The sequence below is a fragment of the Lissotriton vulgaris genome, chromosome 6 (assembly GCF_964263255.1).
Source record: "Lissotriton vulgaris chromosome 6, aLisVul1.2, whole genome shotgun sequence".
NCBI lineage: Eukaryota > Metazoa > Chordata > Amphibia > Caudata > Salamandridae > Lissotriton > Lissotriton vulgaris.
The window spans coordinates 85806183-85832594 of NC_141694.1; the positions used below are offsets into that span (position 1 = coordinate 85806183).

At 54.4% G+C, this 26412-nt stretch overlaps 1 protein-coding gene across 3 annotated transcripts in view; it reads left to right on the forward strand.

Moving 5' to 3' along the window:
* Positions 1-26412, forward strand: part of LOC147706838 (uncharacterized) — a 384044-nt gene that overhangs the window by 37402 nt on the left and 320230 nt on the right. The gene's annotated exons all lie outside the window — the stretch shown is intronic.

The window sequence follows — 26412 nt, forward strand, 5'->3', positions numbered from 1 at the left end:
TGGCGCTTTGCTGAAGCCATTTCAGCCCGACCGCCGCCGGAAGAAGTCGTCCTCAGGTGAGTGCTTGCTGTCCTGCCCCCTCGTTGCTCGTGCTTGCTGTCCTGCCCCCCCTCGTTGCTCGTGCTTGCTGTCCTGCCCCCCCTCGTTGCTCATGCTTGCTGTCCTGCCCCTCCTCGTTGCTTGTGCTTACTGTCTTGCCCCCTCGTTGCTCTTGCTTGCTGTCCTGCCCCCTCGTTGCTCGTGCTTGCTCCCCTGCCCCCTCGTTTGTTGTGCTTACTGTCCTGCCCCCCCTTGTTGCTTGTTCTTTGCCTCTTCCTAACCCTGTCTGCGCGTGTCTCTTTCTCCTGGTGTCTGCCGGTTTTCGATGTATTTCTTTCGCGTTGTGTTTTCACTGTAAGCCCCGTCCTTTTCAAATTGAGGGGAGTGATTTTTTTCGTTTCTTTAAAAAAAAACACGCCCCCCCTGTCTGAAAAGGACCGGGCTTACAGCGAAAACACAACGTCATGGCGAGTGCTTGCTCCGTTCCTCTCCAGCCTTGAAATTCGTGGCAGTAACTGCGCCAGGTAATTTTGAACTGCAGAATGTAGGGACCAGAACACAGTGCACCGACCCTTTGCCATTTCTCGTTTGTAATAAACCTTTCTTTACGCCTTCTGTCCCTGCCATGTTCGTGTCTCCACCCCTGTCTGCCGGTATTCGGTGTATTTCCTTTGCTTTTTCCCTTTGTTCCACTTTCTGTCTGTCACAGTGTTCCTGATTTCGCTTGTCTCTGTCCCTATCTGCTTAATGTTATCTGCCTTTCTATGTTTAATATCCCTTCATCTCCGTATCTATTCTCCCTGTGTCTCTTCCTCCTGGTGTGTCTCGTTCTGTCCCTGGGTCTGTGTTGGCGTCCCTGCCCCTATCAGCCTATGTTTCATGTCTCTTAATCCCCCTGTGATCTTTGTCTCTTCCTGCTCGTGCCTGCGTGTGTCTTTTCCGGTTAGTGTGTGTCACGTTCTGTCCCCCTGTCTGTGTTGGCGTCTCTGTACTACTATGTTTATTTCCTCAACTCTGCGTTTTCTTTGCCTGTTCCTGACCCTGTCTGCTCGTGTCTCTTTCTCCTGGTGTGTCTCCTTCTATCCCCGTGTCTTTGTTCGCACCTCTGTCCCATCTGTCTATGTTTAAGGTCTCTTCATCTTCATTTCTCTCCGTGTTCTGTGCCTCTCCCTGCCTGTCTCTTCCTGTTGGTGTGTCTCATTACTTCCCTGTGCCTTTCTTGGCGTCTCCGCCCGTGTCCCATGCCTCTCCCTGTTCCCTTCGTCTGCACGGGCCCCTCTCCCTGCGAGCACACCTGTGTTTGTGTACATACTTAATGTAGATGAATGAAAGTTACATCCCCAGATGTGATTAGGGCCCATTTTCAGGGGCCACCGCAGCATTGATTTTGGCCACACGGAGCGGAGGAGTGAGGGGGCTTTGGGCAGCTTGGGTGAGTGCCTCTGGAATTAGATCTGTGCCATTAGTGGGGTAGGAGCCTGATCAATACCCAGGACTTCCAGGGTAGGAGGGCTTGTCAGCTCCACTGTCTACAGCAATGGACTCTCAGTTTCAAGCATAAGATTCTTCTCCCATATTTTTAATTTCACACCACCGAACATTCCTCTATTCCACAGCTGAGTCATCTGCAAGGCCAGTAGAGCTGGAAAATAGTTGGCCCCCTCATGCCATGCTCTCGTTTATAGGTGGCAGTATCCAGTTCTTCTATGTGGTTGTTGGTGTTTTTCAGTTTTATTTCTGGATTGGCATTTGGAGATACTCGTATATATCTCACTCAGCACTTTGGTGGGTTTTAACGAGTTTCCAGGAATAATGAGTGATGTGAGCATCCTTGTGCTGAACTGCTGTACACCCTGAATTCTCGTTAACAATACTGTAAAAGGATAATATTTAAAACATGTACACTACTGGAAGCTGCAGTCTTGCCCTGTGTTGGAGACTACAGATTCCAATTTCCCATGTTTGTCATGGACAAGTCTGTATATATTTTTCCAAGTGAAAGTCTTAGTACATGGCTCGTAGCTCTTAAGAAGTGCACCAGATTCTTGTTTCCTCTCACTTCTGGGTGTTTTTAAAGCCTGTGGTTAAGTGTTTTAATTGCCAGGGCCTGAGGTATTTCTCAGAAGGCCACCGAGGTTGGCACTCTGAATCATGGTACTTTATAACTTTTCATATGTGCAGACAGCCTTAAGGCAGGCTCATGCTGCAAATGTAATGAGTTTAATGAACCTCGATTCGTGCACTGAAAAAGAAGGTCTCACAATGAAATGTTTTGAGATATCCACAGGCTGGTAGGTAAAAATATTTGTAGGCAGACCTGTTATACATAAGGCTGGAATGACTCTGGTAAGATCACTCATATGTTTTGGATGCAGTACGTCTGACTGGCTCTACCCAGCCTTGTTTCTACCCTGGTAACCTACACGTCACCCCCTACCTCCTTCAACCCATCATTCACCCCACCTTCCCCAAATCTCTATCCCCGCATTATGTAATTTTTCACCTTCCTCTCCCTGCCAACCCTATCCTGGTCTTCACTCTATTGAACCCCATCCTAACATTCACCCTTTGCCTTCCTTAACCTACGTTTCAATCCACCTGTCTTCCTCAATCTATCCCTCCACTCCCATCTCATGTAATCTAGCCCTATTTTTCACTCTCCCGTTCTCCAGTAAGGCACCTTCACCCCTGATTCTCTCCCACTGATGGAGTAAAAGAGCCCCAGAGGGCTGTTTCTCACCTGCACTTGCAGCCTGGGTTTGTGGCCCACCCAGGAACTTCTGCGCCTTCTTGAGCTCAACTCTTAACCGATCTCAAGTAATTCCTGCCCTTCACTGCATGTTTGGGATGCTCTGCCTGCTGCTGGTGCTTGTATTTTGACACTTCTAATTAGTGGACATTTAACACCTTGTTTTGCTTGAGCTTCGGCTGCATCCAGACACCACATGGTTACTCTTTGGCCTTTTCCCTGGCTCCATGCAGTCAGCTGGCAGATAGACCCCAGCCTCTGTAGGAGCAGAAGATAACTCTCCAAATGTAATGATTACGAGAGAGAGAATATGCACATGCGATTTGTGGGTTTCCTTTGTCACTCCTCCACGTTTTTCATAGAAATCAGAATGGCGTGATGGGTCATGGCTGGTAGGGGTCATAGTTTCTCTTACTATTAATGCTGAGTGCCTCTCTGGTGATACTATGGGTCTGTCTATCTGTTGCTGATGAGCTCCTGTTTATGTGAAGAGGATGGATGCATGTCCTGAAAAGGCACGTGCATGTCTTATAGTTTCAGCTGCATGTCTATCTGGACATGAAATGTGCTTATGTGACTATAGATGATGTGTTCCTGCCTGAAAATGATTTATGCCAGTCTTCAGATGACAATTCACAGCATTTACCCTGCTTGTGATCGTTTTTTTTGTTGCCTCTGTTCCCTGGGGCGTTACTAGGCAGAGATGGGCGTGCGGCTGACCTGCACTGAGGGAATCAACGGGTGAGCTCTGGGAGTTGGTGGGGGCCTCGAATAACCCATTTGTAAATAAGGAGACTCCCCTGGGTGAGGGTGTGTGTGTGTGTGTCTCTCTGTGGCTTTGTGTGGCTCTGTGTGTGTGGCTCTGTGTGTGTGTGGCTCTGTGTGTGTGTGTGTGGCTCTGTGTGTGTGTGTGTGTGGCTCTGTGTGTGTGTGTGTGTGTGGCTCTGTGTGTGTGTGTGGCTCTGTGTGTGTGTGTGGCTCTGTGTGTGTGTGTGGCTCTGTGTGTGTGTGTGGCTCTGTGTGTGTGTGTGGCTCTGTGTGTGTGTGTGTGGCTCTGTGTGTGTGTGTGTGTGTGTGGCTCTGTGTGTGTGTGTGGCTCTGTGTGTGTGTGTGTGGCTCTCTGTGTGTGTGTGTGGCTCTGTGTGTGTGTGTGGCTCTGTGTGTGTGTGTGGCTCTGTGTGTGTGTGTGTGGCTCTGTGTGTGTGTGTGGCTCTGTGTGTGACTCTGTGTGTGTGTGTGGCTCTGTGTGTGTGTGGCTCTGTGTGTGTGTGGCTCGGTGTGTGTGTGGCGCTGAGTGTGTGTGTGGCGCTGAGTGTGTGTGTGGCGCTGAGTGTGTGTGTGGCGCTGAGTGTGTGTGTGGCGCTGAGTGTGTGTGTGGCGCTGAGTGTGTGTGTGGCGCTGAGTGTGTGTGTTCCTGCCTGAAAATGATTTATGCCAGTCTTCAGATGACAATTCACAGCATTTACCCTGCTTGTGATCGTTTTTTTTTGTTGCCTCTGTTCCCTGGGGCGTTACTAGGCAGAGATGGGCGTGCGGCTGACCTGCACTGAGGGAATCAACGGGTGAGCTCTGGGAGTTGGTGGGGGCCTCGAATAACCCATTTGTAAATAAGGAGACTCCCCTGGGTGAGGGTGTGTGTGTGTGTCTCTGTGGCTTTGTGTGGCTCTGTGTGTGTGGCTCTGTGTGTGTGTGGCTCTGTGTGTGTGTGTGGCTCTGTGTGTGTGTGTGTGGCTCTGTGTGTGTGTGTGTGGCTCTGTGTGTGTGTGTGGCTCTGTGTGTGTGTGTGTGGCTCTGTGTGTGTGTGTGTGGCTCTGTGTGTGTGTGTGGCTCTGTGTGTGTGTGTGGCTCTGTGTGTGTGTGTGTGGCTCTGTGTGTGTGTGTGTGGCTCTGTGTGTGTGTGTGTGTGTGGCTCTGTGTGTGGCTCTGTGTGTGTGTGTGGCTCTGTGTGTGTGTGTGGCTCTGTGTGTGTGTGTGGCTCTGTGTGTGTGTGTGTGGCTCTGTGTGTGTGTGTGGCTCTGTGTGTGTGTGTGGCTCTGTGTGTGTGTGTGGCTCTGTGTGTGGCTCTGTGTGTGGCTCTGTGTGTGTGTGTGGCTCTGTGTGTGTGGCTCGGTGTGTGTGTGGCTCTGTGTGTGTGTGTGGCGCTGAGTGTGTGTGTGGCGCTGAGTGTGTGTGTGGCGCTGAGTGTGTGTGTGGCGCTGAGTGTGTGTGTGGCGCTGAGTGTGTGTGTGGCGCTGAGTGTGTGTGTGGCGCTGAGTGTGTGTGTGGCGCTGAGTGTGTGTGTGGCGCTGAGTGTGTGTGTGGCGCTGAGTGTGTGTGTGGCGCTGAGTGTGTGTGTGGCGCTGAGTGTGTGTGTGGCGCTGAGTGTGTGTGTGGCGCTGAGTGTGTGTGTGGCGCTGAGTGTGTGTGTGGCGCTGAGTGTGTGTGTGGCGCTGAGTGTGTGTGTGGGGCTGAGTGTGTGTGTGGGGCTGAGTGTGTGTGTGGGGCTGAGTGTGTGTGTGGGGCGGAGTGTGTGTGTGGGGCGGAGTGTGTGTGTGGCGCGGAGTGTGTGTGTGGCGCGGAGTGTGTGTGTGGCGCTGAGTGTGTGTGTGGGGCTGAGTGTGTGTGTGGGGCTGAGTGTGTGTGTGGGGCTGAGTGTGTGTGGCGGGCTGAGTGTGTGTGTGGGGCTGAGTGTGTGTGTGGCGCTGAGTGTGTGTGTGTGGCGCTGAGTGTGTGTGTGTGGTGCTGTGTGTGTGTGGCGCTGTGTGTGTGTGTGTGGCGCTGTGTGTGTGTGTGGCGCTGTGTGTGTGTGTGTGGCGCTGTGTGTGTGTGTGTGGCACTGTGTGTGTGTGTGTGGCGCTGTGTGTGTGTGTGTGTGGCGCTGTGTGTGTGTGTGGGGAGCTGTGCGTGTGTGTGTGGCGCTGAGTGTGTGTGTGGGGCTGAGTGTGTGTGTGGGGCTGAGTGTGTGTGTGGCGCTGTGTGTGTGTGTGTGGCGCTGTGTGTGTGTGTGGCGCTGTGTGTGTGTGTGTGGCGCTGTGTGTGTGTGTGTGGCGCTGTGTGTGTGTGGCGCTGTGTGTGTGTGGCGCTGTGTGTGTGCGGCGCTGTGTGTGTGCGGCGCTGTGTGTGTGTGGCGCTGTGTGTGTGCGGCGCTGTGTGTGTGCGGCGCTGTGTGTGTGTGGCGCTGTGTGTGTGCGGCGCTGTGTGTGTGCGGCGCTGTGTGTGTGCGGCGCTGTGTGTGTGCGGCTCTGTGTGTGTGTGGCGCTGTGTGTGTGTGGCGCTGTGTGTGTGTGGCGCTGTGTGTGTGTGGCGCTGTGTGTGTGTGGCGCTGTGTGTGTGTGGCGCTGTGTGTGTGTGGCGCTGTGTGTGTGTGGCGCTGTGTGTGTGTGGCGCTGTGTGTGTGTGGCGCTGTGTGTGTGTGGCGCTGTGTGTGTGTGTGTGTGGCTCTGTGTGTGTGTGGCTCTGTGTGTGTGTGGCTCTGTGTGTGTGTGGCGCTGTGTGTGTGTGTGGCTCTGTGTGTGTGTGTGTGGATCTGTGTGTGTGTGTGTGGATCTGTGTGTGTGTGTGTGTGGATCTGTGTGTGTGTGTGTGGATCTGTGTGTGTGTGTGTGGATCTGTGTGTGTGTGTGTGTGGATCTGTGTGTGTGTGTGTGTGGATCTGTGTGTGTGGATCTGTGTGTGTGTGTGTGGAGCTGTGTGTGTGTGTGGAGCTGTGTGTGTGTGTGGAGCTGTGTGTGTGTGTGGAGCTGTGTGTGTGTGTGGAGCTGTGTGTGTGTGGGGAGCTGTGCGTGTGTGGGGAGCTGTGCGTGTGTGGGGAGCTGTGCGTGTGTGGGGACCTGTGCGTGTGGAGCTGTGCGTGTGGAGCTGTGCGTGTGGAGCTGTGCGTGTGGAGCTGTGTGTGTGTGTGGCGCAGTGTGTGTGTGTGTGGAGCTGTGTGTGTGTGTGTGTGGCTCTGTGTGTGGCTCTGTGTGTGGCTCTGTGTGTGTGTGTGGCTCTGTGTGTGTGGCTCTGTGTGTGTGGCTCTGTGTGTGTGGCTCTGTGTGTGTGGCTCTGTGTGTGTGTGGCTCGGTGTGTGTGTGGCTCGGTGTGTGTGTGGCGCTGAGTGTGTGTGTGGCGCTGAGTGTGTGTGTGGCGCTGAGTGTGTGTGTGGCGCTGAGTGTGTGTGTGGCGCTGAGTGTGTGTGTGGCGCTGAGTGTGTGTGTGGCGCTGAGTGTGTGTGTGGCGCTGAGTGTGTGTGTGGCGCTGAGTGCGTGTGTGGCGCTGAGTGCGTGTGTGGCGCTGAGTGCGTGTGTGGCGCTGAGTGCGTGTGTGGCGCTGAGTGCGTGTGTGGCGCTGAGTGCGTGTGTGGCGCGGAGTGTGTGTGGCGCGGAGTGTGTGTGTGGCGCGGAGTGTGTGTGTGGCGCGGAGTGTGTGTGTGGCGCGGAGTGTGTGTGTGGCGCGGAGTGTGTGTGTGGCGCGGAGTGTGTGTGTGGCGCGGAGTGTGTGTGTGTGGCGCTGAGTGTGTGTGTGGCGCTGAGTGTGTGTGTGGCGCTGAGTGTGTGTGTGGGGCTGAGTGTGTGTGTGGGGCTGAGTGTGTGTGTGGGGCTGAGTGTGTGTGTGGGGCTGAGTGTGTGTGTGGGGCTGAGTGTGTGTGTGGGGCTGAGTGTGTGTGTGGGGCTGAGTGTGTGTGTGGGGCTGAGTGTGTGTGTGGGGCTGAGTGTGTGTGTGGGGCTGAGTGTGTGTGTGGGGCTGAGTGTGTGTGTGGGGCTGAGTGTGTGTGTGGGGCTGAGTGTGTGTGTGGGGCTGAGTGTGTGTGTGTGGCGCTGAGTGTGTGTGTGTGGTGCTGTGTGTGTGTGGCGCTGTGTGTGTGTGTGTGGCGCTGTGTGTGTGTGTGTGTGGCGCTGTGTGTGTGTGTGTGTGGCGCTGTGTGTGTGTGTGTGTGGCGCTGTGTGTGTGTGTGGCGCTGTGTGTGTGTGTGGCGCTGTGTGTGTGTGGCACTGTGTGTGTGTGTGTGGCGCTGTGTGTGTGGCGCTGTGTGTGTGTGTGTGGGGAGCTGTGCGTGTGTGTGTGGCGCTGAGTGTGTGTGTGTGGCGCTGTGTGTGTGTGTGTGGCGCTGTGTGTGTGTGTGTGGCGCTGTGTGTGTGTGGCGCTGTGTGTGTGTGGCTGTGTGTGTGTGTGGCGCTGTGTGTGTGGCGCTGTGTGTGTGTGTGTGGGGAGCTGTGCGTGTGTGTGTGGCGCTGAGTGTGTGTGTGTGGCGCTGTGTGTGTGTGTGTGGCGCTGTGTGTGTGTGTGTGGCGCTGTGTGTGTGTGGCGCTGTGTGTGTGCGGCGCTGTGTGTGTGCGGCGCTGTGTGTGTGCGGCGCTGTGTGTGTGCGGCGCTGTGTGTGTGCGGCGCTGTGTGTGTGCGGCGCTGTGTGTGTGCGGCGCTGTGTGTGTGCGGCGCTGTGTGTGTGTGGCACTGTGTGTGTGTGTGTGTGGCGCTGTGTGTGTGTGTGTGTGGCGCTGTGTGTGTGTGGCTCTGTGTGTGTGTGGCTCTGTGTGTGTGTGGCGCTGTGTGTGTGTGGCGCTGTGTGTGTGTGGCGCTGTGTGTGTGTGGCGCTGTGTGTGTGTGGCGCTGTGTGTGTGTGGCGCTGTGTGTGTGTGGCGCTGTGTGTGGCTGTGTGTGTGTGGCTGTGTGTGTGTGGCTCTGTGTGTGTGTGTGTGTGGATCTGTGTGTGTGTGTGTGTGGATCTGTGTGTGTGTGGATCTGTGTGTGTGTGTGGAGCTCTGTGTGTGTGTGGAGCTCTGTGTGTGTGTGGAGCTGTGTGTGTGTGTGGAGCTGTGTGTGTGTGTGGAGCTCTGTGTGTGTGTGGAGCTCTGTGTGTGTGTGGAGCTGTGTGTGTGTGTGGAGCTGTGTGTGTGTGTGGAGCTGTGCGTGTGTGGGGAGCTGTGCGTGTGTGGGGAGCTGTGCGTGTGGAGCTGTGCGTGTGGAGCTGTGCGTGTGGAGCTGTGCGTGTGGAGCTGTGCGTGTGGAGCTGTGTGTGTGTGTGGCGCTGTGTGTGTGTGGCGCTGTGTGTGTGTGTGTGTGGAGCTGTGTGTGTGTGTGTGGATCTGTGTGTGTGTGTGTGTGGATCTGTGTGTGTGTGTGTGTGGATCTGTGTGTGTGGAGCTGTGTGTGTGTGTGGAGCTCTGTGTGTGTGTGGAGCTGTGTGTGTGTGTGGCTCTGTGTGTGTGTGTGTGTGGCTCTGTGTGTGTGTGTGTGGCTCTGTGTGTGTGTGTGGCTCTGTGTGTGTGTGTGTGGCTCTGTGTGTGTGTGTGTGTGTGGCTCTGTGTGTGGCTCTGTGTGTGTGTGTGGCTCTGTGTGTGTGTGTGTGGCTCTGTGTGTGTGTGTGGCTCTGTGTGTGTGGCTCTGTGTGTGTGTGTGGCTCTGTGTGTGTGTGTGGCTCTGTGTGTGGCTCTGTGTGTGTGTGTGGCTCTGTGTGTGGCTCTGTGTGTGGCTCTGTGTGTGGCTCTGTGTGTGTGTGTGGCTCTGTGTGTGTGTGTGGCTCTGTGTGTGTGGCTCTGTGTGTGTGTGTGTGTGTGGCTCTGTGTGTGGCTCTGTGTGTGTGTGTGGCTCTGTGTGTGTGTGTGGCTCTGTGTGTGTGTGTGGCTCTGTGTGTGTGTGTGGCTCTGTGTGTGGCTCTGTGTGTGTGTGTGGCTCTGTGTGTGGCTCTGTGTGTGTGTGTGGCTCTGTGTGTGGCTCTGTGTGTGGCTCTGTGTGTGGCTCTGTGTGTGGCTCTGTGTGTGTGTGTGGCTCTGTGTGTGTGGCTCTGTGTGTGTGTGGCGCTGAGTGTGTGTGTGGCGCTGAGTGTGTGTGTGGCGCTGAGTGTGTGTGTGGCGCTGAGTGTGTGTGTGGCGCTGAGTGTGTGTGTGGCGCTGAGTGTGTGTGTGGCGCTGAGTGTGTGTGTGGCGCTGAGTGTGTGTGTGGCGCTGAGTGTGTGTGTGGCGCTGAGTGTGTGTGTGGCGCTGAGTGTGTGTGTGGCGCTGAGTGTGTGTGTGGCGCTGAGTGTGTGTGTGGCGCTGAGTGTGTGTGTGGCGCTGAGTGTGTGTGTGGCGCTGAGTGTGTGTGGCGGGCTGAGTGTGTGTGTGTGGCGCTGAGTGTGTGTGTGTGGCGCTGAGTGTGTGTGGCGCTGTGTGTGTGTGTGTGTGTGGCGCTGTGTGTGTGTGTGTGGCGCTGTGTGTGTGTGTGTGGCACTGTGTGTGTGTGTGTGGCGCTGTGTGTGTGTGTGTGGCGCTGTGTGTGTGTGTGGGGAGCTGTGTGTGTGTGTGGCGCTGAGTGTGTGTGTGGGGCTGAGTGTGTGTGTGGGGCTGAGTGTGTGTGTGGCGCTGAGTGTGTGTGTGTGGCGCTGTGTGTGTGTGTGTGGCGCTGTGTGTGTGTGTGGCGCTGTGTGTGTGTGTGTGTGGCGCTGTGTGTGTGTGTGTGGCGCTGTGTGTGTGTGTGTGGCGCTGTGTGTGTGTGGCGCTGTGTGTGTGTGGCGCTGTGTGTGTGTGGCGCTGTGTGTGTGTGGCGCTGTGTGTGTGCGGCGCTGTGTGTGTGCGGCGCTGTGTGTGTGCGGCGCTGTGTGTGTGCGGCGCTGTGTGTGTGCGGCGCTGTGTGTGTGCGGCGCTGTGTGTGTGCGGCGCTGTGTGTGTGTGGCGCTGTGTGTGTGTGTGTGTGGCTCTGTGTGTGTGTGTGGCTCTGTGTGTGTGTGGCGCTGTGTGTGTGTGGCGCTGTGTGTGTGGCGCTGTGTGTGTGTGGCGCTGTGTGTGTGTGGCGCTGTGTGTGTGTGGCGCTGTGTGTGTGTGTGTGTGGCTCTGTGTGTGTGTGGCTCTGTGTGTGTGGCTCTGTGTGTGTGTGGCTCTGTGTGTGTGTGGCTCTGTGTGTGTGTGGCGCTGTGTGTGTGTGTGGCTCTGTGTGTGTGTGTGTGGATCTGTGTGTGTGTGTGTGGATCTGTGTGTGTGTGTGTGTGGATCTGTGTGTGTGTGTGTGTGGATCTGTGTGTGTGTGTGTGGAGCTGTGTGTGTGTGTGGAGCTGTGTGTGTGTGTGGAGCTGTGTGTGTGTGTGGAGCTGTGTGTGTGTGTGTGTGGAGCTGTGTGTGTGTGTGTGGATCTGTGTGTGTGTGTGTGTGTGGATCTGTGTGTGTGTGTGTGTGGAGCTGTGTGTGTGTGTGGAGCTCTGTGTGTGTGTGGAGCTGTGTGTGTGTGTGGCGCTGTGTGTGTGTGTGTGTGGAGCTGTGTGTGTGTGTGTGGATCTGTGTGTGTGTGTGTGTGTGGATCTGTGTGTGTGTGTGTGTGGAGCTGTGTGTGTGTGTGGAGCTCTGTGTGTGTGTGGAGCTGTGTGTGTGTGTGGAGCTGTGTGTGTGTGTGTGGCGCTGTGTGTGTGTGTGTGGCGCTGTGTGTGTGTGTGTGTGGAGCTGTGTGTGTGTGTGTGGATCTGTGTGTGTGTGTGTGTGTGGATCTGTGTGTGTGTGTGTGTGGAGCTGTGTGTGTGTGTGGAGCTCTGTGTGTGTGTGGAGCTCTGTGTGTGTGTGGAGCTGTGTGTGTGTGTGGAGCTGTGTGTGTGTGTGTGTGTGGAGCTGTGTGTGTGTGTGGAGCTGTGTGTGCGTGTGGAGCTGTGCGTGTGGAGCTGTGCGTGTGGAGCTGTGCGTGTGGAGCTGTGCGTGTGGAGCTGTGCGTGTGGAGCTGTGCGTGTGGAGCTGTGTGTGTGTGTGGCGCTGTGTGTGTGTGTGTGTGGCGCTGTGTGTGTGGCGCTGTGTGTGTGTGTGTGGCGCTGTGTGTGTGTGTGTGGCGCTGTGTGTGTGTGTGGCGCTGTGTGTGTGTGTGTGTGGCGCTGTGTGTGTGTGTGTGGCGCTGTGTGTGGCGCTGTGTGTGTGTGTGTGGCGCTGTGTGTGTGGCGCTGTGTGTGTGTGGCGCTGTGTGTGTGCGGCGCTGTGTGTGTGCGGCGCTGTGTGTGTGCGGCGCTGTGTGTGTGCGGCGCTGTGTGTGTGCGGCGCTGTGTGTGTGTGTGTGTGGAGCTGTGTGTGTGTGTGTGGATCTGTGTGTGTGTGTGTGTGTGGATCTGTGTGTGTGTGTGTGGAGCTGTGTGTGTGTGTGGAGCTGTGTGTGTGGAGCTGTGTGTGTGTGTGTGGAGCTGTGTGTGTGTGTGTGGAGCTGTGTGTGTGTGTGTGGAGCTGTGTGTGTGTGTGGAGCTGTGCGTGTGTGGGGAGCTGTGCGTGTGTGGGGAGCTGTGCGTGTGTGGGGAGCTGTGCGTGTGGAGCTGTGCGTGTGGAGCTGTGCGTGTGGAGCTGTGCGTGTGGAGCTGTGCGTGTGGAGCTGTGCGTGTGGAGCTGTGCGTGTGGAGCTGTGCGTGTGTGTGGCGCTGTGTGTGTGTGTGTGTGGCGCTGTGTGTGTGTGTGTGTGGAGCTGTGTGTGTGTGTGTGGAGCTGTGTGTGTGTGTGTGTGGCGCTGTGTGTGTGTGGCGCTGTGTGTGTGTGTGTGTGGCGCTGTGTGTGTGTGTGTGTGTGGCGCTGTGTGTGTGTGTGTGTGGCGCTGTGTGTGTGTGTGTTGGGCTCTGTGTGTGTGTGTTGGGCTCTGTGTGTGTGTGTGTTGGGCTCTGTGTGTGTGTGTTGGGCTCTGTGTGTGTGTGTTGGGCTCTGTGTGTGTGTTTGGGCTCGGTGTGTGTGTGTGTGGCGCTGTGTGTGTGTGTGGCGCTGTGTGTGTGTGTGGCGCTGTGTGTGTGTGTGTGGCGCTGTGTGTGTGGCGCTGTGTGTGTGTGTGTGGCTCTCTGAGTGTGTGTGTGTGGCTTGTCTAGGGCTGTGTGTGTGTGGCTCTGTGTGTGTGGCTTGTGTGGCGCTATGTGTGTGTGTGGCGCTGTATGTGTGGCTCTCTCTGTGTGTGTGTGTGTGTGTGTGTGGCTCTCTCTGTGTGTGTGTGTGTGTGTGTGTGGCTCTCTGTGTGTGTGTGTGTGTGTGTGTGGCTCTCTGTATGGCGCTGTGTGTGTGTGTGTGTGGCTCTCTGTGTGCCTGTGTGTGTGTGTGGCTCTCTGTGATTTGATTTGATTTTGAGATTTGTAGAGCGCTCAAATGCCCGAGGGCGTCTTGGCGCTGTCAAAGATTAAGCTGCTCGACGGTGGATCTGGTGTACCCTCCGGCTTAAGATGAGAAAAGCCAGGTCTTTAGGTTCGTTTGGAAGGACCACATGAGGGGCTGTTTTTCAGTTCGACGGGAAGCTTGTTCCATGTTTTTGCCGTGTTGCCTATGAAGCTTCCTCCCCCCCCACCTTAGTTGTTTGAATCTGGGGGTCATGAGGAGCTTAGCACTGCTGGATCTAAGAGTCCTGGTCGGTTCATAGTTTTAGGTTTCTTTTTAAGAATCGTGAGCCTGAACTGTGCAGTGTTTTGTAAGCTAGACAGGCTGACTTAAACTGAATTCTTTTTTCTTCAGTGAGCCAGTGAAGGCCTGTCAATTTTTTGGCTACAGATTCGAACTTAGTAATATTTAGAACCAGCCTGGCTGCCACGTTCTGGAGCCGCTGCAGTTTTAGTAACAGCTTTTTTTGTAGCCCTACATATAAAGCATTACCATAATCTAATTTAGATAGGACTAACAAGGTAACCAGGGTTTTGGAGGTGTCGGGTGGAATGTATGGCAACAGTTTCCTGATGAGTTACAGTGTATACCAAACAGATGAGGAGAGGTTGTTTATTTGTGCTTCAAAGGTTAGTTTGGAGTCAAATATGACACCTAGGTTCCTCACGTTGTCCACCGGCGAAGGACATCTGCCGAGGCTGTCTGGCCACCAGAGGTTAGACCAGATGTCCGGATGGGCCCCCAGTAGCATAACCTCCGATTTATCACCATTCAATTTTAAGCAGTTGTCCTGCATCCAGTGACTGACCTGGTCCATGCAGAGTCTGAATCTATCTGCGGTCTCAGTGGTATTGTTTGAGATTGCCACCACTATTTGGGTGTCATCCGTATACGATAGTGGGACGAACCCGCAGTTCCTGATGATGTTGGCTAAGGGGGCAGCATATAAATTAAAAAGGGACGTGCTCAAAGACGAGCCCTCGGGAACCCTGCACGGCAGACTGAAGGACCTAGATACAAATTCCCCAAGCTGAACTGAGAAGGTTCTGTTTTCTAGGAAGGAGGCCAGCAAGTTGGTAGCAGATGTGTCAAGGCCTATGTTTTTCAGCCTGCTTATGAGGATATCATGGTTAACCGTGTCGAAGGCCGCCAACAAATCTAACAAAATGAGGGCGGCCTTCCCTCCTGCGTCCAGAATACTCCTGATTTCCTCCGCTGCCATCACCAAGGCAGTCTCAGTCCCGTGTTCCTCCCGGAACCCATATTGGGAGTCCTCTAGGACATGCGTGTCCCTGACGAATCCTGCCAGTTGAGAGTTCAGCAGTTTCTCAAGGATTTTAGCCTTGAAAGGAATTCTTGAAATTGGCAGGAAGTTAGCTGGAATTGAGGGTTCAAGGCTAGGTTTCTTAAGTAATGGAAGTACCGAGGCTGCCTTCCATGCTTTAGGAACACAGCTGGACTGAATTATGCTGCTGGAGTTGGGAGCTAAGTATTTCTGGGAACATGTGTAGGACCTTGGGTGGACAAGGGTCCATAGGGCCTCCGGATTTGGTGGACAAGACCAGAAGTCTGATCCCTTCGACCGAGGGGACTGAAAATTTAAATTTGGGAATAGGGGGGGCTGAGGTGTGAGGGACTGTCCTGAGTGGGGTGATCAGGTTGCCTAGCACCCCCTGCATCTGGGAGTGTGTGTGTGTGTGTGTGTGTGTGTGTGTGTGTGTGTGTGTGTGTGTGTGTGTGTGTTTTTTTTGTGGACCCGGCCTCATGGCGTGGTCCCCCCCCGCGACTCAGCTTCCCGTTAGCCCAGCTCCATACCTAGCTGCCCTGCCCATGTCCGACCAAACGTCCATGGCCAGCATCGCACGTCCCAAACCTGCAAGGCCCCATCGACAGCCATTTTCCCTTCCCTAGATCTCTGATGCCGTGGGCCTAGCATGACCCCCAGCGCAGCGTGGGCTACCCTAGTGAGAGAAGGCGAGAAGTTTTGATGGCACCTCCGGCCTCCCCTGAGAGACTGGTTTCGATCCCACCTCTGGTCTCCCCCCTGAGGGCCAGTTTCGATCACACCTCTGGCCTCCCCTCATGCTGGCTCCAGACCTGCTGGGCGTCTGGGAATTCCCGGACGCATCCTCAAAGGGATCAAAGAACCAACCGCCGGACCTCACCCACGGACCGTCCTCACAGCCTCGGACCTCTGCCTGCGAGAGTCCGGACATCAAAGGGTCACTGAACTATATCAAGGGGCGCCCCAGAACTAGCGGGCAGTTGTTTCTTGGACAAGGAAGCTCTGCTGATCTGATCGCGGCTGACTGAACCTTGTGAACTCTTGAGCCCTGCTGACGCTGTCGCAGCTCGTTCTTGGAACTGAACTATCGGAGCCCTGCTGACCTCGTCGCGGCTCGAGCTGAACCTTGAAGACCTCTCCGGAACTCTCTGAGCCCTGCTGAGGTGGTCGCGGCTCCTCCCGAACTTCCTCCAGAGCGAGCCCTGCTGACGCTGTCGCGGCTCGTTCTTGGAACTGAACCATCGGAGCCCTGCTGACCTCGTCGCGGCTCGAGCTGAACCTTGAAGACCTCTCCGGAACTCTCTGAGCCCTGCTGACGTGGTCGCGGCTCCTCCCGAACTTCCTCCAGAGCGAGCCCTGCTGACGCTGTCGCGGCTCGAGGAACATTCTAGTCCGGCTGGACTATTGAAGTTACCAACCCGAGAAAACCATCCTCAAGTGAGTAGGATCACCAGCGCGGCTACCACCTTACGGATCCCCCTGGCTCGAGGATTGAGAGCTGTGCGCAGGGTACGCTACGTACTGGCCTACGAAATTAAGACTGTCCCGCTACCCTTTCCCTAAAGACTTGACTCTCTGCGATCCCTCGATCGTTGTACATAAGTGTGGTATTACTTTTCTTCGTGAATATAAAGAAGTTGATAACTAATCCTTCGGTGTTGTGTCTGTTCATAAGTGTGGTGTGGTCCTCGTGTGTACGATTCGCTACTTGAGGTCTTCCTCGGTGGAGATCCCTCACAAGGCTCGGCATTATTGGTGGGAGAGGTGGGTCACGGAGGAGTTGGGTAGACTTAACCCGACCTCTGGGATCGCCCCTTCTAACATTGGTGGCAAGCGACGGGATAAGAGCCTACGCCTAGAATCGTACAGTAAAGCGACTGACACACCACCCGAACAAGACCAACCATGAGTCTCATCGGAACCAACGAAAAAAACGCATTCCAGAAAGAAAAGCTGGAAGATTATACCCACAAAGAATTAAAGCAATTCTGTAAAGATTTCCGCATCGCTACCACTGGGTTGAGCACCAAAGACGACTTCCAGAAAGCCCTGACGGCCTGGGTAGAAGCCGGGGCCCCTCTCCCCACGACTGAAGAGAACAGTGGAGAGGAAGAGCCACTGACCGAAACTGACGGTCCGAGGAAAGAGGGAGCCGACTCCCTACCACGAAATACCAGCACGGAGAGAGGTCTGTCGATCGAAGAAATGGCAGACCGAGAGTGCAACCGAAACCACGAGCTGGAACTAGCCCAACTTAAAATCGAAGGTGAACTCAAGCTCGCGGAACAAAAACTAGCCATTGAGCAGTTACGGCTGCAAGGGGAATTGGAAGACAAGAAGCTCCAGCGAGAGCTAGAAGAAAAGAAGCTCCAGCGAGAGCACGAGGGGAAGAAGCTGCAACTTGAACACGAGCGCAGCTTGAAGGAGCTCGAAATTAAAGCCCGGAACGAAGAGATCCGACCCCCGGGGAACAGAGACTCTGCTCCCCCGGTCGAACCGAAAGTCCACATCCCCAAGGATGTGGTGAAGGAGTATTATAAGAATTATGACATCCAGCAGTGGTTCAAAGCGTACAAGGTCGCCATGACCGCCCACCGAGTACCTGAGAAGGATTGGGGGGCCGGATTATGGGGCCGCTTCCTCAGCGAAGGGAGAGACACCCTGCTGGATCTGCCCTCCGCCGTCGTGAACTCCTACACCCATATGAAGGACGCCCTCATGGCTCGCTATGGGCTCACCCCGGAGATGTACAGACAGAGATTTCGAGACTGCAAAAAGATACCCGGCACCACATGGGTAGAATATGTGAATTTCTACAGCCGGGCCTTGGAAGGGTGGATCAAGGGCAGCAAGGTGACCACTTTCGAAGGTCTGGTAGACCTCATCGCCTATGAACATCTATCCAACAATTGTTTTATAGAACTGCGACAGCAACTTCTCGATAGCAGTTGGCCGACCCCCGGAAGTTGGCTGTCGAGGCTGATCGATGGGTGAACACCAGAGTCCCACGAAGCCCAGTGGGAGACTATAACAGAAATGAGCAAGAAAAGCCACGTTAGAGGGGTGGGGGGAATCAGAATAGACAGAGGGGTCCCCAGGCAGGGCCTCCTCGCAGTCCCCCCTAGGAACCAGTCAGGGACCTCCCCGCCAGACGCCAAGGCCGGATTCTCTCCTGTTAGATCAGGACCCAGAAAAGCCACAGCCTGCTACTGATGTAACCAAACTGGGCACTACGCCAATGACCCCAACTGCCCCCTGCTCAAGAAGACCCCTGGTGCAGGTCCCCCTGCTCGCCACCTCGCCAACGTAGCTCTAGAAGAAAAAGAGGAGATAGAGGACCCCGAGGGGTGGGAACCAGCAGCCATGACCTTAGTTTCCCTGGGGGATAGAGATATGGTCCCCGGAACCTTCCTCCCCGACAACACAGAAAAGTACTGACAGCAGGTGACTGTCAACGGGTTCCGCATAGGAGCTCTCCGAGATACCGGGGCCAGTATCATTGCTGTGAAAGAACACCTAGTCACCCCAGACCAGATCGTACCCCGTGCCTCCTGCAGAGTGATCTCCGCGGACAACTCTGTCCGCACCTATAAGATAGCTCAGGTCCGATTCGAGTGGGAGGGCGTATCCGGAGAGTTACGAGTTGCGGTCTGCACCGAAATGCCCGTGGACTGTCTCCTCGGTAACTACCTGGAGAGCTCCCCCTGGAAGCAAGTAGAGCGAAAGACTCACCTCGAGATGATGGGCCTACCCGAGTGGGCCTGCGTGACCACCCGATCCATGTCGGCCCAGTTGGCCACCCCCGATGAGGTGACCCCTGACAACCCTTGCCCCGTCCCCGCCGTGCGGGAGGGCAGCGGGCAGACCGAAGGCCTTGACCTCTTTCCCAGCGAAAGCAGCGACTCCGACCCTGGTCTCCTGGACCAAGCTGGTGAGCCAGCCCTGAGCTCGGACGACCTCCCTGAGTTGGCCCAGTGGCGCCAAGAGGGGGGCCCTCCCGAGAGGAGTTCTGCCTGGAACAGACTTCTTGTCCCTCTCTAGTGGGGCCGCGGCAACAGGCCGCCGCCCAGGCCGCCGGTGACCAGTCCGGCTCCCACCACATTTATTGGGAAAATGGCCTGCTATATAGCGAACAGAAATCCGCCGAACTAGGGTCAGCCCGAGTGCTGGTGGTACCCCTACGTTTCCGCGGATTCCTACTGAACCTGGCCCACGATGTACACCTGGCGGGACACTTGGGTCAAGACAAAACGTACCACCGGTTGGTCACTTATTTCTACTGGCCACACATGCGCTCCGATGTGGAGGCCCACTGCAGGTCCTGCCCCACGTGTCGGGCCAGCGGAAAGAGCGGAGGGCGACGCAAGGCTCCCCTCCAACCCTTCCCCGTGGTCAGTACCCCCTTTGAACGGGTGGGAATCGATATGGTGGGGCCCTTTGACCCCCGAAAGTCCTTAGGACACTGGTTCATTCTGGTCCTGGTGGATCACGCCACCCGCTATCCCGAAGCCATCCCCCTCCGAACGGTGACAGCCCCAGTGGTGGGGCGCGAAGCCATCCCCCTCCGAACGGTGACAGCCCCAGTGGTGGGGCGGGCCCTCATGGGGATCTTCTCCCGGGTGGGGTTCCCGCGAGAAGTCGTGAGCGACAGGGGAACGAACTTCATCTCCAAGTACATGAAGTCTCTCTGGCAACAGTGCGGGGTGACGTACAAGTTCACCACCCCGTACCATCCCCAAGGGAACGACCTGGTCGAGCGGTTCAACCGCACCCTCAAGGGGATGATCATGGGCCTTGAGGAATCCCTGAGACGCAAGTGGGACTTCCTCCTCCCCTGCCTCCTGTTCGCATACCGCGAAGTCCCCCAGAAGTCCCTGGGGTTCAGCCCTTTCGAGCTGCTCTACGGGCACCCCGTCCGAGGACCTCTCAGTCTGGTCAAGGAAGGGTGGGAGACGGCATCCCTGGAACCCCCACCAGATGTGTTTCGATACATTCTGGCTCTTCGGAATCAGACTCGGAAGTTCCGAGAGCTGGCCGAGGCAAACCTCGAAGCCAGTCAAGAGAAAATGAAAAGGTGGTATGACCAGAATGCCACTCTGGTCGCGTTTCAACCCGGACAGCAGGTCTGGGTGATGGCCCCTGTGGAACCCTGTGCCCTGAAAGACAAGTGGACAGGTCCCTTCAAAGTGGTGGAGCGGAAGAGGCAGGTTACCTACCTCGTTGATGTGCAGTCCCCGAGGAACCCCTTGCGGGTCTTCCATGTGAACCGCCTGAAACCCCACTTCGTTCGGTCCGAGTTGAGTTTACTCCTCGCCACCGACGACGGAGCCGAAGAAGAGACGGATCCTCTCCCCGATCTCTTATGCGCGAAGGAAAAAGATGGCTCCGTAGAGAGAGTGAGTCTCGTCCCCTTCCTCACCCCCGAGCAGCGCGAAGACTGTCGCCAGTTGTTGGGACAGTTCTCGGACCTATTCTCCCTCATCCCCGGAGTCACCAGTTGGTGCGTCCACGATGTGGACCCCGGGGACAGCCCTACGGTACGCACAGGGCCTACCGCGTTCCCGACAGAGTTCGAGTCTGCATCAAGGCCGAAGTCTCCAAGATGTTAGCCCTGGGAGTGGTCGAGGCCTCTGACAGCCCGTGGGCCAGTCCCGTGGTCCTGGTTCCGAAGTCGGCCGCCCCCGGCGCTGTTCCCGAGCTGAGGTTCTGCGTAGACTATCGCGGGCTCAACGCCGTCACCAGAACCGACGCTCACTCCATTCCCCGAGCAGACGAGCTCATTGACCGCCTAGGGTCTGCTCGATACCTCAGCACCTTCGATCTGACCAGTGGCTACTGGCAGATCGCCCTGAGCAAAGGGGCCCGAGAGAGGTCCGCCTTTTCCACCCCGGATGGCCACTACCATTTCCGGGTGATGCCCTTCGGCATGAAAAATGCCCCCGCCACCTTCCAGAGACTAGTGAACCAGGTACTGGCAGGGTTGGAAGAGTTCAGCGCCGCATATCTGGACGATATTGCGGTGTTCAGCTCCCACTGGCCTGAACATCTCCTCCAGCTCCGGGAGGTCTTGTTAGCCCTACACAGGGCCAGTCTCACCATTAAGGCCAGTAAGTGTCAAATCGGACAGGGGTCCGTGGTCTACCTGGGGCACCAGGTCGGCAGCAGCCTCGTGGCACCTCTCCAACCCAAGATCGATGCGATCGTGGTCTGGGAGGCCCCCTCCACCCAAACGGAGGTGCGGGCGTTCCTCGGGCTCACGGGGTACTACCGCAGGTTCATAAAGGGATATGGTAGCATTGTAGTGCCCCTCACAGAACTGACCTCCAAAAACCAGCCGAAGAAAGTTAACTGGACCCCCGCCTGCCAGGAGGCGTTTGAAGGTCTAAAGCACGCCATGTGCACTGCCCCTGTGTTGCAGGCCCCCGACTACTCCAAAGAGTTCGTGGTCCAAACGGACGCGTCCGAGCATGGCATCGGAGCCGTCCTGCCCCAATTGAACGAGAAAGGCCTGGATCAGCCAGTGGCCTTCATTAGCCGGAGGTTACTCCCTCGAGAACAAAGGTGGAGCACCATCGAGCGGGAGGCCTTTGCGGTGGTTTGGGCTCTGAAGAAGCTGAGGCCCTACCTGTTCGGTACTCACTTCCGAGTCCAAACCGACCACCGACCCGACCCCTCCGGTGGCTAATGCAGATGAGGGGGGAAAACCCCAAATTGTTGCGATGGTCCATCTCCCTCCAGGGGATGGACTTCACTGTTGAGCACCGGCCAGGTGTTGACCACGCCAACGCTGACGGCCTGTCCCGTTTCTTCCACCTCAGTGAAGAGAACCCCCAAGGGTATGGGTAGTTCTCTCTGCCTTTCAGCTGGGGGGACCCGTGTTGGACCCGGCCTTTCGATGTCACCTCTGGCCTCCCCGAGTGCTGGCTCCAGACTTGCTCGGCGTCTGGGAATTCCCGGACGCATCCTCAAAGGGATCAAAGAACCAACCGCCGGACCTCACCCACGGACCGCCCCCACAGCCTCGGACCTCCGCCTGCGAGAGTCCGGACATCAAAGGGTCACTGAACTATATCAAGGGGCGCCCCAGAACTAGCGGGCAGTTGTATCTTGGACAAGGAAGCCCTGCTGATCTGATCGCGGCTGACTGAACCTCGTGAACTCTTGAGCCCTGCTGACGCTGTCGCGGATCGTTCTTGGAACTGAACCATCGGAGCCCTGCTAACGTGTTCGCGGCTCCTCCCGAACTTCCTCCAGAGCGAGCCCTGCTGACGCTGTCGCGGCTCGAGGAACATTCTAGTCCGGCTGGACTATTGAAGTTACCAACCCGAGAAAACCATTCTCAAGTGAGTAGGATCACCAGCGCGGCTACCACCTTACGTATCCTCCCGGTTCGAGGATTGAGAGCTGTGCGCAGGGTACGCTACGTACTGGCCTATGAAATTAAGACTGTCCCGCTACCCTTTCCTTAAAGACTTGAGACTCTCTCCGATCCCTCGATCGTTGTACATAAGTGTGGTATTACTTTTCTTCGTGAATATAAAGAAGTTGATAACTAATCCTTCGGTGTTGTGTCTGTTCATAAGTGTGGTGTGGTCCTCGTGTGTACGATTCGCTACTTGAGGTCTTCCCCGGTGGAGATCCCTCACAAGGCTAGGCATTATTGGTGGGAGAGGTGGGTCACGGAGGAGTTGGGTAGACTTAACCCGACCTCTGGGATCGCCCCTTCCAACAGTGTGTGTGTGTGTGGCTCTGTCTCTGTGTGTGTATGTGTGCTCGGCTCTGTCTGTCTGTGTATGTGTGTGTGTGTGTGTGTGTGTGTGCGCGGCTCTGTCTCTGTGTGTGTGTGTGTGTGCGCGGCTCTGTCTGTGTGTATTTGCGTGGCTCTGTATGTGTGTGTGGGTGGCTTTGTGTGTGGGTGGCTTTGTGTGTGGGTGGCTCTGTGTATGGGTGGCTCTGTGTATGGATGGCTCTGTGTATGGGGGCAAATGCAATAGTTCTTGCATTTGCGAGCGATTAAGCTATTGGCATTGTAAATGACAATGCCATTTAGTTATATGTTTTAAAAACAAAAACATAAATAAAAATGTCATGAGCAATGCCAATAGCTCTAACTTTAAAAATGCCGAGACCATTGCATTGTAAATGCTTGTTATTTTTCCTACACTGCTTGGCCCCTTTAAATTGCATGCTGAAACTATTAAGTGACGCTTATGTTGGAATTAAATGAGCTGACGTCATCAATTCATATCGTGGGTAAGGGAGCTTTAACATCCACCCTTGCTCACCTTGGCACCAGCGTGGTGCTTAGGGCTCGCAGGCTGAGCTGCAGCTCGTCTGTCACTTTAACATCTGCAATTTCCTGACTTGTGAGGCAAAAACACAGCTATTAATACGGGTAACTACTAAGGCAGGCAAGCTTAAAGAGAAAGTTGGTGAAAATGGGCGAAGCCACGGCAATGCTGAGTTAAGCAGAAAAATCACTTGCTTAACTTTGTGCTGTGGTTGCGACTTTAAAAGCAACTTCAGTTCTCCTGCTCCAAGATAAACAAACCACATGCAACTTATGAACACTATTACATCTGTTTACGAAGTGGAAGTGGGCTCCAAAGTACCAAGCCGTGTGTCACCCAAGTGCATATTGCAAGTCATCGTTTCCACGGCACATCGCAGCTGGATTGCTGAGCTGTGTTCAATAGGCTCAGAATATGAAGGACACCAATGGTAAAACAGACGGCGGCATAGGTCAAAGAGCTGTACAACTGCACCACTGTGCTGTCTGCCCTAGGAATGCAAGGAATGTCAGCTGTAGGAACAAGGAGTGCGTGGAGCACTGCAGGCTTCAAGTGTTTTCAACAGATTTAGCAAAAACATTTGAGCATGCAGAACAGTTGCTGCCTTCGCAAAATCTGTCCTTCTCCAAAGGCAACTAGTGAGAAATCTAAACAAGGTGCATTGTACAGGAAAAGCAATAAGGTAAAACCTGTGTTGCGGGTTGTTAGAAGGGGCGATCCCAGAGGCCAGGTTATGTCTACCTGACTCCTCCGTGACCCACCTCTCCCACCAATAATGCCGAGCCTTATGAGAGATCTCCACCGGGGAAGACCTCAGGTAGCGAATCGTACACACGAGGACACCACACTTGCGAACAGACACCACAACGTGGGTTTCGTTATCAACTTCTTTATAATCACATAAAAAGTATTATCACTCTTAGAGACCATGATCGAGGGATCGCAGCAAGTCTCAAGTCTTTAGGGATGGGGTAGCGGGACAGTCTTAGTATCGTAGGCCAGTACGGAGCGTACCCTGCGCACAGCTCTCAATCTTCGAGCCGGGGGGATACGGAAGATGGTAACCGCACTGGTGGTCCTACTTACTTGCAGGTGATTCAACTCGGGTTGGTAGCGTCAATAGTCCAGCCGGACTAGAGTGTTCCTTGAGCCGCGACGACGTCAGCAGGGCTCGCTCTAGAGGAAGTTCTGGGGGAGCCGCGACCACGTCAGCAGGGCTCAGCAGGTTCGGTAGAGGTCTTCAAGATTCAAGCTCGAGCCGCGACGAGGTCAGCAGGGCTCCGATGTTTCAGTTCCAAGAACGAGCCGCGTCAGCAGGGCTCAAAGAGTTCACGAGGTTCAGTCGCGATCAGATCAGCAGGGCTTCCTTGTCCAGGATACAACTGCCGCTAGTTCAGGGGCCTTGATATAGTCCAGTGGCCCTTTGATGTCCAGACCCTCACAGGCGGAGGTCCGAGGCTTTGGGGGCGGCCCGTGGGTGAGGCCCGGCGGTTGGTCCTTTGATCCCTTTGAGGATGCGTCCGGGAATTCCCAGACGCCCAGCAGGTCTTGAACCAGCACTCGGGGAGGCCAGAGGTGCAATCGAAACTGGCCCCCAGGGGAAGGCCAGAGGTGTGACAGAAACTAGTCTCTCAGGGGAGGCCGGAGGTGTCACCGAAACTCCTTGCCTTCTCTCACTAAGGTAGCCCTCACCCTCCCAACGGGGGCTGGCGCGTCTGGAGCCTACGCTGCGCTGGGGCTGGGGTCATGCTAGGCCCACAGAGTCAGGGATCTCGGGAAGGGAAAATGGCTGCCGGAGGTGTTGTGGGGCCTTGCGGGTTCAGGGTGCCGGGGCTGGGAAGGTGGCCGGGGACAGGCAAATGCGGGTCGTGGGCGTTTGGTCGGACATGGCCAGGGCAGCTAGGGGTTTCTAGGTACGGAGCTGGGCTAACTGGGAGCTGTGTCGCACGCGCGCGGGGGGGGGGGGGGAGAATCTACACAAATGACCCCTTGCTGAAGTCAGAATGTTGTCTTCTTTTCAGAAATTAATAGCTTTCCAAGATCCACCCTGGGTTTCACTCCTGATTCGACCACTAACTGGAAGTCTGCCTGTTCCTGAAAGCTAGGAAAATGGTGATTTTAGCACCACACACACCTTGGTTGATGTCAATAGCAGGAAAAAAAGACTTTATTCTGCAGCACTTTTCCCTGGTCCCCCCCCCTCCCCCATAAACCAAAATGTAGCTTATTTTGGCTAATTTCTCATTCAACTCCAGGGGAATCCGCAAACCCTGGGTACCTTTAGAATGCCCAGGATGTTTGAAAAAAAAGGACACAAATTTGTAGTGAATACTTTATGCGGGCAAAAAGTTATGGGGGCCTAAGCTTGTACTACCCCAAATAGCTCAAAAAAAGGGCTTAAACCGAATGGAAAGGCCTAGCAGCGAAGTGGTTACAAATTTTGCTTATCCGGGCAATGCATAATTTTTGCAAAATATTTTACTTCCATATAAGTTGTCTTTGCGCCTTGCTCATCAAAGATTTAGGGAAACAAGCCTAATTATCCAGTCATACCTCAGTTACAAGCCAAAACCACAGATGAAAATCTAGCCTTCATCCATCTTACCTCATTGTAAAAGGCCTCCAAGAATCAAGGGCGGAAAAATGGTGATCCATGTAGCTATGAATGTGATTCCCTGCAGATTATAGACGCATATCATTAATCATCACTCCTTTTCAATTGTGTATCCCTAATTGTCTGCTTAGACCTAGGGGAATGAATATTAAAACTATAGGTTATGTCTTTTTAATCAAACCATTGAATAATCAGGCATGCAGAATAAAAGGACGAATGCTGAGGTATGACTGGATAATTAGGCTTGTTTTCCTACATCTTTGGTGGTAGAATGGACTGTTTTTAGAAAAAATATTTATAAAAATGAAAATAACCTTTTTGAATTATGTATTTATCTAATGTATATTGACTATATCTATTTTTTTTTCACTAATAACTCATTTTATATATAGATTCTGACCTGGGTTTTTGTAGAATAGGGAAATCTATTTAGACAACGCGATAGCAGTGAAGGCCACAGGCCCACGTTGAGGGAACACGTGTTTAAGAAAAGATGCTGCAAAAGCTGAAATCAAGTGCAGGACAGACAGGATGTTAGGCTTCACAGAGCAGTAGACATGTAGGAATGGTACTGTTACACTTCAAAACCAGACAGCCAAGGACTCCAAGCTAGTGTAGAAATGTATCAAACCACATGTGTAGATAGGCTGCATTCTCTTGTCATGTGATCAGTTATTTTTGTAATAGTAATGCCTTTTTTTTACAATGATGCAGTGCTTGAACATTCTATCAGTAATTATGCATGTGACTTATTTCTACCTTTTTAAAAAGGTATATAAACCACAGTCTGTTGAGTTGTGATTTTACAGTTCTGCGGAACTGACTGACCTTCTGCGTCTGCACGTACTTATTAAACCCTGTGCTTTGTTGCCAATTAAAGTTGTTTCTTCTTTTCATTATTTTGAGGACAGCACCTTAGTCCCAAATTCTGTGTCTTGACTATCTTTACAGGCATGACTAGAATGTGGGGGTGGGGGGGTTATACTTTGTTACCGTACCGGGATTGGACTCTTCACTTGAATATAGGCAAGGCCAAGCCCAACAGGCAGCTTTTGATTATCTGTTTGTAAGCAGCACATAAAACCCAATTAATTTGACACAGATGTGTGACTCATCTCCTGGTTTCTGAATGGGAACATCTGGTTTTATTTAACAACACTAAGATTTAATCTTTTGCATCTGATAGTTGCTTTTCCCAGGAATATTGTATGGGGAGAACCAGTGCCAAGATGTCCGTGCAGTAATACTGCCACTCAAAGCACATTGCGCTGTATTGTTTTTTCACTCTGTATGCTCATGCTAGGAAGCGATTTCTGTGCCCTAGTGTTCTCTCCTTTATTACGAACTCCTATGAGGCTTTTGTTCAATCGATTGCAGAGGCTGGAGAATGAGAACATTTGCATGGCAGTGGGAGATTC